Source organism: Zalophus californianus, chromosome 6, assembly GCF_009762305.2.
Source record: "Zalophus californianus isolate mZalCal1 chromosome 6, mZalCal1.pri.v2, whole genome shotgun sequence".
Taxonomy (NCBI): domain Eukaryota; kingdom Metazoa; phylum Chordata; class Mammalia; order Carnivora; family Otariidae; genus Zalophus; species Zalophus californianus.
Window position 1 is genome coordinate 104,653,430 of NC_045600.1, and position 13,587 is coordinate 104,667,016.

At 42.5% G+C, this 13,587-nt stretch overlaps 1 protein-coding gene across 2 annotated transcripts in view; it reads left to right on the forward strand.

The window, feature by feature from the left end:
• The first annotated feature begins 359 nt into the window (after window positions 1-359).
• Window positions 360-13,587, forward strand: part of ZNF609 (zinc finger protein 609) — a 210,677-nt gene continuing 197,449 nt past the window's right edge. For both annotated transcript variants that reach the window (XM_027569695.1, XM_027569696.1), the window contains exon 1: window positions 360-495. The gene's annotated coding sequence lies outside the window, so the exon portion shown is untranslated. The remainder of the gene's footprint in view (window positions 496-13,587) is intronic.

Here is a 13,587-nt window from a genome sequence, read left to right on the forward strand (position 1 = left end):
AGCTCTCCAATCCAGGTTTCTTCGAGTTTATCTCTGTTTAACCGGCTCGCCGGGTTTTCCAGCATTCCCAGAGCTACGACTCTAATCCGGGCTCCGTGTGACCGCGCATTCCGAGACCCAGGATTTGGCTCTTTCATCCAGGTTCCGGGTTTCCCCGGCGCACTCCCGCTCCAGACTCCACGGCAGCCCGGAATCCAGATCCGAGGGCCCGGTAGTCCAGTTTCCGGGTCTTCGGGGCGGCCCTGGTTGTCCCGGATCGCGGCGGCGGCGGCGGCGGTGGCGGCGGCTGAGGGACCCGCGGCCCCGGACACAGCGGCACCGGCCGGGCGGGGCGGAGCGGCGCGGGGAGGGGGCGGAGAGCCGGAGCTGAGGCGGGGTGGGGTGGGGGGGAGGGGCCGCGGGAACGGATGGCGGCCTGGGCCCCGTAGCAGCGGCGGCTCTACGGCCCGGGGCCCCGGGCGGGCGGAGGTGGCGGCTCCCGGGACCGGCCGCGCGGTGAGTCCGAAGCTTTGTGTGGAGCCGGGGCTGGGGGAGGAGAGAGGCTGTGGCGCTGAGGGGGGCCGGGGCTGAGGGGGCCGGGGTAGCGGCGCCTGACGGAGGAAGTGGGGGTTGGGGGGCCGGGGCGGAGCGAGGGGAAGGTGTGTTTGGAGGGGGAGGGGGGTCGTTGCGTGGGTGGGGGAGGGGGCGTCGAGGGGCGCGGGGTGAAGTTCAAAGCGTGGCCGGGGCCGGTTCGGCCTCAGGGTAGGGGTTCCCAAGAGAGGATTAGGGTCTGGCCAGGTTGTGGGGACAGGCCAGAGAGTTTCAGTGGCGAGTCTGGGTATCTCGAGGGGGCCTAGGGCGGCTGGGGCTAGTCAGGGAGTTAGGGGGGTTCAGGGCGAAGGGTTGGGAGCAGGACGTGTGCGCGGCCCTGCGGGGTGGGGGGGAGCAAGGTGGCCGGGAGTGTGCAGTAAGTAGGTTGTGGGTGTGTGCTCCTTCCAGTCTTCAGGTCACATTTACTCCTGTCCTTTTCTTCAAGATGGAGGGATCCCTGGGCCTGGCCCTTAACTGCTCTCCTTGTGCCCCCGGGAGGATTTGTGACCCTGTCCTGTTTGGAAAAACCCATGCTGCCCTCTTTTCCCTTTATGTGTAATTACGGTTGGATCATCTCTGTGCTTTGCTCAGATTCTCCTTCCTCCCTCTGGGGTTGAGGAGGAGGAGACACATCTGACCAATTAATGTGTGTTTGTGAAACAGGCAGCAGCAAACAGTCATTTCAGCTTCTAGGAATTAGGCTCACAGAGGGTGGAGAGATCAGAGCCCTTCAGGGGAAATATTTCTGAACAAATCACAGATGATTAAATTCTCTAAGAAACAGCTTCCTACCCAAATGAGAGTGGGAAAGATGGGGGAGAAAGCCTGTCTGTTTGCAGCCATGTGTCCAGAGCCCCAGGGGTAGAGGAGAGTCCCCAATCCCCCACAGGCCTCTCTTTTCTGTACTAGGCTTTGCTCTGCAGCCCTGAGTTAATTTCACCCCTGCTGCTTTGTCTTGGGGGAGGGAGTGCTGGTTTAGGCTGTTGTGAGGAGATGACTGTTCTGCTGCCACACACAATAGTCTGTGTCATTTTATCGGGAGTGCTACCCCAGGGCTGAGAACTGCTGCTGCAGAGATAAACCGGTCCCTCTCACCCGCCTATTGTGTACACAGTGAAGGTCATAGGTTCAAGTCTTGTCTGAGAGCTTTGGATATGCTCCATCTCCCAGGCTCCTCAGTGCCATTTTCTTCCTTTTCCAGACTGGGGCTTGCCATTGGAGGAGGCCAGACAGAAAGGCTCTTCTTTTTGAGTGAGGAACAATGCAGAGCTCATTGGCACACATTTTTCAGAAGAATAGGGGATGCCAGCCATGTTGTGCCTGCCTCTTTGGCTAGCCTGTACTAAGTTGTGGAGGAATCGTGTCTGGGAGACTCAATCCTGATGTTTGTGTCAGACCTTTAAGGAAGAAGACTCCAAGGGGAGGTTTCCACTCTTGTTTGAACCATCATAATTTAATTCTTTTTAGAGAGATGGGACACTGAATGGTTTTTTTGCTTGCTTAGGAATACCACTAAAAACCTTTGCAGGGTTAAGATAGGGAGTCAAGGACCAAGTACCTTTTTAATGGTGACTTCCTGGTTAGTAATAATTGCACAACGAAAAAGCCACAGAATTTGCCTATCTGGGCAAGGGCTATGGAAACAACTTTCCTTTTAATCTTTATTTTAATTCTGATGAAAAGAGATGACTTACCATTGTGCAGAAAGACCATCTCTGCCTTTGTATTAGGGAGAAATTTGTCAAAGTGAACATAAACAGCATTTGAGGTCTTGGGGTTTATTAATGAGAGAAGGATGAGAACAAGCTAGAAGGAACCCTATCCTTGTAAATATCTCATAGAAGTGGCCAGATAGTATTTAGGTACTATTAGTTGGGTAAAAAATTATTTGGGATTAGAAGTGAGGTTTCCATTTAGAATATAAAAACTTTTCTTTAAGATTTTAGAAATTAGACTCATTGTGAGAGGGCAGTTGCACACAATGCACTGTGTACACAATAGCCAACCATAGCCTATAGGGAATTGTTGAATAGGAACTTTAGCCTTTGGTTTTGGTAGAGGTCTTTTTCTGAGGGGCTGAACCTGACTATGTTGCCTCCCTCATCCCTTTATTTCAATGAGTTTCTTAAAATGATGACTTGCCGCTTAGGTATTGGGCTTGTTGGGAGGGAACATGTTCTTGATGACAAAACTGTCTTATTAAAGTCTTACTAAAGTGTTGTCTGTCTTTAGACTATTTCCAGCTTACCTGTCCAAGGTCTCTGAGTGAAGCCTCAGCTAAACTGAGTCCAAAGCATTTTGCTCTTGGGTTGTAGGCATTCATTCTGAATCCTGTCAGGTGACAGTGAAGGCAAAAGCCTCCTATTAAGTTTGCCCTGATTAGATTTAGTGGTTTCAGAGTTGGGCCCTTGCCACAAAGAGTCTTCTGAGTCTTCTGATTGTGACCATCTTTCAGAGAGCACTTTGGTTTTCTTGGTAGTAGATGTTTCCTTGTGAGAGGTCTAGATAGCTGGGCAGATTAGTGCTTATTTTGTGTGAGGATATAGGAGCATAATTTTGGCTCCTGGTAGTAATTATGTTGCAATTAGCATATAGCAACTAAACAACTGGAACAGGATAATTTGTTGAGGGGTTTAGCGATTGTTCTGATGAGTAGAAGTGCCACTCCTTATTTATTTGACTTGAACACTATTGCCTGGGCTTGACCATTGAGACTTAAGAAGTACAGGGATGATGTGTGATCTCAGAAGTTCTTCCCCTCTCATTCCTGCCAGGTACCATAGCACTTTCCAACTGCCACTTTCTTCTGCTACAAAGGTAGCTGAGCAATTGTTATTCCCTTGTGGAAAACCAGTCATGGATGGGAATACTGCCAGACAGATGGGGCCACTCTGAGATAAGGCAGCCTTATGTTGTGTGGCAAGTTCTTTTTAGCAGCTGAATTTTCACTTCTACTTGATTTTTAAAAATCCATTTCCTTTAAAAAAACAAGCAACAAGCCTTTAAAAAACAACAGCAACAAGAACAAAACCCCACAAAATACAAAGTCACATAGTATGCTAAATACGCCTTCAAGATATCTCTCATAAAAGTTGGCTGTGACCGACAAAATGAAGATCGGTGAGGCTGATTGGCAGGTTCTGGGCCCACTAAGTGTCAGTGAAGGGCTCTTTTCACTAGGGAACAGGTAATTCACCAAAGCACCTGCCTAGCTGGGCATGTGGAATTGGCAGCAGCTGTGCAGCTGAAGAGGGATTATTGAGCAGGTGGTTAAAGAAGCACATGCCACAGTGACAAGAAAATTCTGGGTCTTCCGTGGTTTAGGTTCAGTTCATATGTGTGAAATTGCTCTGTGTTTCACATTTCTTAATGCCTGATACAGGTTTGTTAGTGAGATGATAATGGAATAGAGAAAAGAGATTCTTTCTCTGTGTTTCTTTTAGAATACTGAGTAACATGCCTTAGACATGGTCCTAGCTGGCCCTATTGTATTTCTGTGATTTCTGGCTTTATGCCCTATGAATGGGAAGGAAATAGTGGTAATTCAGTTTTCTAGTGCTTGTTTATTAGAGGGAAATGGGAAGGAGAAAATTCTTTGCTTTCAGTGTGGTAAAAAAGATTTAGTCCACTGGGAGAATACCCGGCAGGTTTTATGCAAAGGATATAATTGACTTTTTGTGTAGGTCTACCTGACATGCCTCCTTCAAGAAATTTGCATGTGTTTTTATTTTATGAATGTAAATTTTCATATGAAGTTTGCATCTCTTCAGATGTCCTATTTCATTTTTAGTTTCTCCCAGCACCTTTATAACTTTTCTCTGGCACTGAGATTAACATCACTTGTTAGAATCAAATCACCTCAAGCCAAATCATGTTAAGGAAATACCTCAACTATATGTTTATCTTAAAAACAAGTATAGCATTTCCTATAACTTGGAGGAGGACTTTCTATTTTTAGGTTTTTTTGCAAATTCCCAGGTTTTTCTTATAGGTTACCATCATCATCTTCTGTTAATATATTATTTTTCTTTCACATGTTCGTGCCACTATAGTAGGCAGTGCTATAGAGCCAAAAATGTATGAGCAAATAGCTTGGGTGTTTATTTTCTGATTTTTTTTTTTTTTTTTTTTAGGGCCCTCCAGTGATTTTCTGTGTTAGGTCAACACAACAGGCTGTGTGCTCCTGTTGAGGCCCATTTTCTCATTGAATTCACTGGGTATTAACAGTTGATTGAAGGGAAATAAGTGATATTAACTGTTTAGAGTTCAGAAATCCCTTTTCCAAGTGGAGTGAAGACTCTAACCTGTTTGTCAGAGCGATACAGAGAGCTTTAGACACATAGATTGATTGATTTAGGGGAAAGGGAGGCAACGGTATAAGGCCAGGGCCAGTAGACCACTGCAAAGACAGGGACATTTGCAATAATCTGCTTAAACCTAGTTCATAAGCTAGCTTTAAGTGGGAGCCTTGCAGTTATTTGTATAGTATTAACTAATAGGAAAGAGTATAAAGTTCTTTATTTACCTATATGAAGCCATCACAGTTGTTTGTTTTAAACTGTTCACAAACCACTATATACTTTCCTAGCATTTTCAGTAGTTTGCTTCCTCATGCTTTTTCCCCTCCCCCATCTCTCATCCTAGTTCCCTGCTCTGAAGACTTCTCCAGCAGCTTGGAAACACTCTAATTACTGTAGCTATTATAGTCACAACCCAGATCTTCCACCTCCTTCCCACTCACCCCTTTCTATCTTCCCTCCCCCTCCCCTTGCTCTAGCAGCAGGAGTTGAACTGCAGTCTCATGAGCACAGTCAGATCTATGAATGAGCTTTATATCTTGTCAAGGCAGAACTCCAGATCCAACAGGGCTGATTTTTCATGGTCCTCTTGCTGTTTGTTCTTGGATCAGAGTCCTAGAAATAAGAGATGGCAAATACCTATTAGGTCATATCTAGTCCATCACTCAGGAGCAAACCTCCAATCTTTCTCTTGTCTCTGTGAGAATTTTTTCCTTCTTTCTTTTGCAGGTGAGAGCTGTCTGATGCCAGGCAAGCTCTGAAACTGCCTTCTTTTTATTGTGCTCTCTGGTCATTAGTTTATGGCCAACTTTGCTCTCTTGGATTTTTATCCTTACACCGTTTTCATGATTACTTGCTCCCAGCAATATCTCTACCCCCTTCAAGTTCAGTCTATTTTGATTGTTGGCACCACATTTGTGGATTCCTTTAATTCCGTCAGTTATCTATGCCAGAAGTTATCATTTTTCAAACCTTTGCCACTAGGGTCATTGTGGCCTCGTCTTAAGGAGGTACATTTCACGAACACACAGGACACACATCTTGGCATGTAATAATTAATAAAATGGTTCAGAAAATATGTGCAAGGTTGTGCCCTTAAGAAGCCCCTGGATTGGATGGACAAATGCTGCTGCTTTCTGTTTAATTTGGGGTACTTCCTGTTCTAACCCTTTGTTCTCTTTATGTGGATATATTTTATTTTTGTGTGGCTTAGTTATAGTTACTGTTAAGTTATTGTCTGATTTAAGAGTTATTTTTTTTTTCTGCTAATACAGCTTTTCAAAGACTAGAATAGGGTGTCATAAAACTCTGCCTCTCATCACTATGGTGTTTCTAACTAGCTGTGTGACCTTGTGCTAGTCATAGTCACTCCGCTGTTTTCACTTTCCTTATTTGTAAAATGAGTACATTAAACAAGATCATCTTTTAAGGTTCCATTTAGCTGTAGAATTTTATGATACTAAGATTGTGATTGAAGAACAGGCAAATTGGTTGACATAGTGAGCAGTTTTTTATTACTGTGTCAAAAATATAGTCAGTAGGGATGCCTGGGTGGCTCAGTCATTAAGCGTCTGCCTTCGGCTCAGGTCATGATCCCAGGGTCCTGGGATGGAGTCCCACGTCGGGCTCCTTGCTCAGTGAGGAGCCTGTTTCTCCCTCTCCCTCTGCTGCTCCCCCTGCTTGTGCTCTCTCTCTCTCTGACAAATAAATAAAAATCTTTTAAAAATATGTATATATATATATGTAGTCAGTATACAGGAAGGCTAATGAGTACAGCATTAGTTCTCTGGGGTTTGACCCTCACTCCTCTTTGATATGTTTGTAAAGCTTATGCTGTCCATTTTTTGCTAGGCCATCTTCTTTTAGAGGCTCTTAAACCCTTATTCTGCAGGTTCACCAGCTTGTCAAATATATTTTTTTCTAGTCTCCTCAAGCCATAAAAGCTGTAGAAAAAGAACCTCAGATTGTGAGAAGGAAATGTACCTCAAAAGATTTGCCAGAAGCAATTTTGTGTGTTAAGTCAGCAATCTAAGATTTTTAAATCTCTTAAATCTGAAATCTTTGAGTCAAATGGGACTGATTGTGGAGGTGGGTTGGGTACTTTTCCATTTTTGACCAATCAATAGAAAACTTGCTTTGAGGGGTGCCTAGGTGGCTCATTTGGTTAAGTGTCTGCCTTCAGCTCAGGTCGATCCAGCCACACTGGGCTCTCTGCTCAGTGGGGAACCTGCTTCTCCTCCCTCTGCCTATGCTCTTTTTCTCTGTCAAATAAATAAAACCTTAAAAAAAAAAAAAAACTTGCTTTGAATTAACTTTTTGGGATTAAATATGATTGCCCATTGTGTTTTGTTTGGAAAATAAAATTATGTGATTTTTTAATGCCAAAAAAATGCTAAATTGATGACATTTGGTGAAGTATGACTAACAAGGAGGATCCCTGAAATGCCCTGCAAAGGGACTCAGGGATAGAAAGGTGGTAGGTGATTGTAGGAACTTTGGAATTGACAATAATATTAAGCAATCTTTGCTTTCAAGCAGTTTAAAGGAATAAAATTGCATAACCAAGTTAATTCTCCAACTTAGGATTTTTATCAGCATTTCCTGGTTAATTCTTGGATTGGGAACTTCCAATAGCATCTATTTATTGAGTGTTTAGATGGTGGTCTTTTAGTCTTTTCTTTCTTTCTTTGTTAATATAGCAAAAATCACATGTTTAATCTACCTTTGAACATTGTGAGAAGCATTTACTGTTTTTAAGTTTGCATTTTTTTCTTTCTTTTTTTAAAAAGATTTATTTGAGAGAGAGAGCGCGCACAAGCAAGGGGAGCAGCGGGCAGAGGGAGAGGGAGAAGCAGGCTCTCCACTGAGCAGGGAGCCTGATGTGGGACTTGATCCCAGGACTGTGGGATCATGACCTGAGCCGAAGGCAGACGCTTAATCTACTGAGCCACCCAGGCATCCCTAAATTTGCATTTAAAACATCCATCAGTCTGTAATAAAGAAATTTGGTGGATGGAACTGTTGTTTGTTTTGGACTCACAGAAAGTTCTGGGAGTGCTTTGCTTTGTTCTCAGCCATCTTCAGCATATTATTAATTTTTGGGTAATCTAAACGTTATTTTGGGAAGTGCTTCCCTTGAATATGAGATTTTAGAAAGATTTATATTAGAAATATAAGTAGTATTTATAGATGGGTTTTTGTTTTGTTTTTTAGGTGTCAGGTGTTGCATAGGGTATTGAATTGGAAAGTGGCCAGAGTAGATGCCATGCAACCCTTGGAAATCAAACCATACCATGAATAAAATCCAGATCCTGGCACTTAGGCCACATTGCTTGCTTGGTACCACATTGCATACTTGTATCTATAGTTTCTTAGGTTGTAGTTCAGTATTTGTTGGGGAATGCAGCAGTGTCTGCTCTATTCTATGTACAAAGTACAGCTAGTGGGCTTTTGGTATACTACCAGCAGTGTTCTAGCAACACTTCTAGGTGGACACTTTAGGTTTTGTTAGGATGAACTTTCATTTATGTGAGCAGAAGTGGATGTTCAAGAATGTACCTTATAAATTTCAGTTACAAATTCTCAAGTTTGGTGTGACACTCAGCATTTATCTTTGTTCTGGAAGTAATCCTTCTAGAGCAGTCTTAGGAAGAGAAATTGCAATTGTGCAGCTTTTGGGGTATGTGAATCTGAAAGGTATACAAGGAAGAGGGAAAATTTTTTCTATTTGGCATCTGCTTTCGAATGTACTTCCAGTCCATCATTTCTGAAACTTGCCTACCCTTTTCTCTCCTAAAAGCATTACACTTCTTCCAGTTGCCTTGGCACAAAACTTTGTTGACTCATATTTGGTTCTTTTTCTTCCTCACTACCTCATCTAATCATTCACTAAAATTGGATTATTCTGAATATCTTGCCATTGAGCTTTGGTTTTTCACCTGACCTAGTTCAGGCCTTCATCTGTATATTATTGCAGTAACTTCATGGTTAATGCCTCTTTCTGTATTCCACACTACAGACTGCTGCAATATTATTATAAATTTTTTAAATGTAAGCTCTATGCCCAATGTGGGGCTTGAACTCACAACCCCGAGATAAAGAGTCGCACGCTCTACCACTGAGCGAGCTAGGTACCCCAATATTATTACAATTTTTATTTATTTCCTTAACTGATCGTTATTGAGCACCTAAGTATCAGGCCAGACATGGTCCCTCTCCTTTCAGGACTTAAAAGTGTAGCTGGGGAGACCTCAACTGATAAACATGATCATGAACTAAAAGGCTCTGAAAGAATTTGGTTCTAGAAGAGTATATGACAAGGAACCCAGTGTAGTTGTTTAATCTTTTTCTTAACCCTTTTCTTCCCACCCAACTCTCTCCAAAATTGATTTCATCTTCCTCTGTATCTCTCTCTTTGCTCTGTTATAGCACTTTCTCACAAGTTGTCTTTAATTATTTGTGCATATATTTTTTTCCTCCCTCGTTCTGAACTAAGACACTTTTGTCTCCTCTGTTCCTCTTGGCTTCTAGCCCAATGCTTTGAATATAACTATGCTTAATTAATGCTTGCTGAATTGAATTGGAATTTGATTTTTGAAAACAGAAACTTCTTGTAATTTTTTTTTTCAGGCCTCCTTTTATGCTGAGGTAACTTTCAACACATTTTATCCCAAACTGAATAACCTAGGGACAAGGCCGACTATGAAAGCTTTCAGAAATCCTTCAGACTCAAGGACAAGCATTTGTTGCTTTTACTGCCTGCAGCAGTACTATGGTTCAATATATCCTACTTGATGGAAGACTTTGGGGAGGGGGAGGAATAGTACATGGCAGGTGGAGGCAATGTAGGTCAGACATGGGAACCAGACTGGTTCTATTAGAGGAATATAGGCAGAGTTGGGCCCTCTGGGTATTGTTGACCTCTGGGAGATCTTTTTCTTATTTACTTCATTCTATAAATATTTATCAGATTCCTATTATATGTGAGGTCCTAGTCTAGCTGCTTAAGATCTATCAGTGAACAAAATAAACCAAATAAATGGGACGCCTGGGTGGCTCAGTCGGTTGGGCATCTGCCTTTGGCTCAGGTTATTATCCTGGGGTCCTGGGATCGAGTCCCGCATCGGGCTCCTTGCTCAGCGGGGAGCCTCCTTCTCCCTCTGCCTGCCGCTCCCCCTGCTTGTGCGCTTGCTTTCTGACAAATAAAATCTTTAAAAAAAAAAAATATATAGACCAAAACAAACAAAGAGAAAAAACCCCCAACCTCCTGGATCTTATCTTTAAACAGAAGGATATAGAAATATGCATAATGAATAATTATGTATTATGAGACTGATAAATGAGGTGATAAAAATAGAGCATAGTAAGGGGGATTAGGAGTGTGGAGGAGGGATAGGTGAGAGAGGTGGGAGGGCTGTAGCTTTAAATAAGATGGTCAGGGGCGCCTGGATGATGCAGTAGGTTAAGCATCCGACTCTTGATGGCTCAGGTCTGACGTCAGGGTCATGAGATTGAGCCCCATGTTGGGTCCAGGGCTAAGCTTGGAGCCTGCTTAGGATTCTCTCTCTCCCCGCCCTCCCCCAGTATGTCTGTCTGTCACTCTCTGTCAAATAAATAAGTCTTTTAAAAAAATAAGAGTAAGCATATTCAAGAAGTGTGGTGGTGGTGTGTTACTGGTTGTTAGGCCCTTCGCTGAGGTTGTTGAATGCTGTTCTGCTTAGCAGAGAGAAAGAGGCAGTTTCTGCAGTTGTTCCAGAGTCCAACTGACATAGAGGCGGAAACAGCTACTCCTTATGTTCTTTTCTCCTGGCTGCTCCTCTGGCTGGCATTCCTGGAAGTTAATCATGGTGAAAATTGAAGTCAGTCATGTCTGGAAGACACCAGGGGTAGAACTGGAGACCCTGTAGCCAGTTCCCTGAGGGGTAGGATTTACCCTTCTGCTGACTGGGTCTTGGATGCCTAGAATAAAGGGTGAGGTAGGCCTCTGAGTTATCTCCTGCCTCAAGGGGAAAAGTCCAATATCATGCATGACCTTTGTGATGAGGCCACAGCAACTTTGGGATAGCGCTTTAAAAATAAGTTTTCAAGGAGTATGCACTCTGCTCCCAGCTTAAAAATTGAATTTTCAGGTTTGTGGTATTTTGACTTCCTCTAAACACATAGCTAGCTGTGTTCTGGAAGTCTCAATACCTAATGCATTAGCCTGAGGATGAAGATGTCTCATGATGGCTGGATGCTTTCTTGTTTGACTCGTGTATTATAAATTTTCTTATAATTTCCTTGCTTGCCCTTTCCTAACCCTTCTATTTCTTCATTATTTTTCCTGTTACCTCATTCCTTTTTTGCTTACATGAAGCTGATAGGAAACAGAAATCCCTTAGGCCAGACTGCTGCTTTGGTAATTGGCTGGAAGCCAAAATTCCTACCTAATATACAAGAAATGGAATGTCTTATTTCTGTCCTTGGGTTATATAGAATGCAGCTTGTGGATGTCAAGCTCTCAGCTGGTTATACTGTATGCTGTTCGAGATAGCTGAGGTGTGTGGTACCTGAACACTATTTTTAGTTATTTATACATCAACTTATGCAGTTGCAGTGCATAAGGAGACCTATTTGCCATTCCATAAAAATGTGCTCTTTTTGGTATATAATTTTATTTTATTTTATTTTATTTTATTTAAAGATTTATTTATTTGAGAGAGAGAATGAGATAGAGAGAGAGAGCATGAGAGGGGGGAGGGTCAGAGGGAGAAGCAGACTCCCCGCCGAGCAGGGAGCCCGATGCGGGACTCGATCCCAGGACTCCAGGATCATGACCTGAGCCGAAGGCAGTCGCCCAACCAACTGAGCCACCCAGGCACCCGATATATAATTTTATAATAAAGGTTCTTAGGGGCACCTGGCTGGCTCAGTCCATGGAGCATGGGACTCTTGATGTCAGGTGGTGGGTTCAAGCCCCACCTTGGGTATAGAGATTGCTTAAGAACAGAATCTTAAAAAAAAAAAAAAGTCCTCAATTCTAGAATAAAGGTTCTTAATGAACTCAGGTCCATGCTAAGAAAAATTTGTTTTATTTGGGCAGATGATTGTAATGTTAGGTGGGCTTCTAAGCAGATTTCACATGGCTTTTCTCTGAATTTGCTGTATATCAAACTTGAAGTCATAGGTTCCCACTACATGTGCTTAACTGGTACAATGATACATTACTGATACTGTGAACTTTTTATTTTTTTAAGATTTTATTTATTTAACAGAGACACAGCGAGAGAGGGAACACAGGCAGGGAGTGGGAGAGGGAGAAGCAGGCTTCCTGTGGAGCAGGGAGCCCAATGTGGGGCTCGAACCCAGGACTCTGGGATCATGACCTGAGCCGAAGGCAGGAGCCACCCAGGCGCCCTGATATTGTGAACTTTTAAGGCCAGCAGCTGTTAATTCAAGTGTATGTTGTTGTTTTACTTTAGTGGTTTGAAAGGATCTCCGTTTAATTGACCAAGGTGTATTGCTTTATTAGTAAAAATGCCTTGACATAGCTTAGTTTGCTAGTGAAAACTGTTTTTTCAGTAGTAATGTTTCTGTGATTTGTATTAGTTGGCCCTTCCAGTCCTAGCAGAGCTAGAAGGCTTGGCAGTGTGGATTTCAGATGAGTTCCATAACACTATCTGACAGAGAGAGGAGTGCAGGGAGGTGTTTGGCAATATTCTTTCTCTTGAGCCTTTGTATAAGAAAGAAATTCAGTTTTAACAAGGACACATTGGGGTAGGTGACATAACGATGAAGTGACATTTTCTTCCAGCAACAGATATATAATATGTTTTACCTGAATATGTGATCTGAAGCATTAGATTTATTATAAAAGTGTTACTGACGCAAATATGATTAATGCCATTTCTGTCCTCCTTATATAAATTTTTTTCCTTCTCCTTTCTTGGTAGGCAAAATAATGATATAATAATTTAGTTCACATCTCAGTTACTTGATGGAAGGAGACTAATCGTTGAAATGTGGTACTGGTAGAGTATGCACTTGATAGGAATGGTAGAGACAGCAAGGTATTACATTTTTATAAGGATTGAGATCCTTGCTTAAATAAAAATGTCACATTCTTAATCAAAATAATATGAGTTGAAACTGTTAAAGGAGATTAAAGAAGCTGCACAATTAGGCCAGATAATAATAATAGGCAGTTTGTTTATACATGGATTGGCTAAATACTTCATTGGGAACAAATGTGAAGATACAGTTTTGAGTAAAACGAACTGCTTCTTCACTTGGCAGTTTTAGAACCTACCAAGCAAAGAAAGAAACTGCATTTTACTTTTGATAAAGGTTTCGTAAGTCAGCACTATTTAATAGTAATCATATCTTCGCTCTTTTCCTCCCAGCCAACTGGGAAGCCTCAAGAATTACTGTACTAGCCATGGTGTACCAAGCACCACTTCTGTGGTGGGCTCTGTGCACGCATCTTGCTGGGACAGTAAATTAAATCATCTCATCTAATTCTCAACCAGACAAAAAATAGTAATATATTGACTAAGCTCAGCATTCTTCAGGGAGAGGAAGAATAAAATCTGTCACATGGGGATTCAGTTTTAAGAAATGGAACTATGATCAAGTATGTACATTAGGAAAAGTAGAAAGAAAGATTTTAGAAAGCAAATAACCCACTGCAAGTTTAAAGGCTTAAAAATCATTGTATTAGAAATCCATGTTAAAAGAAAGC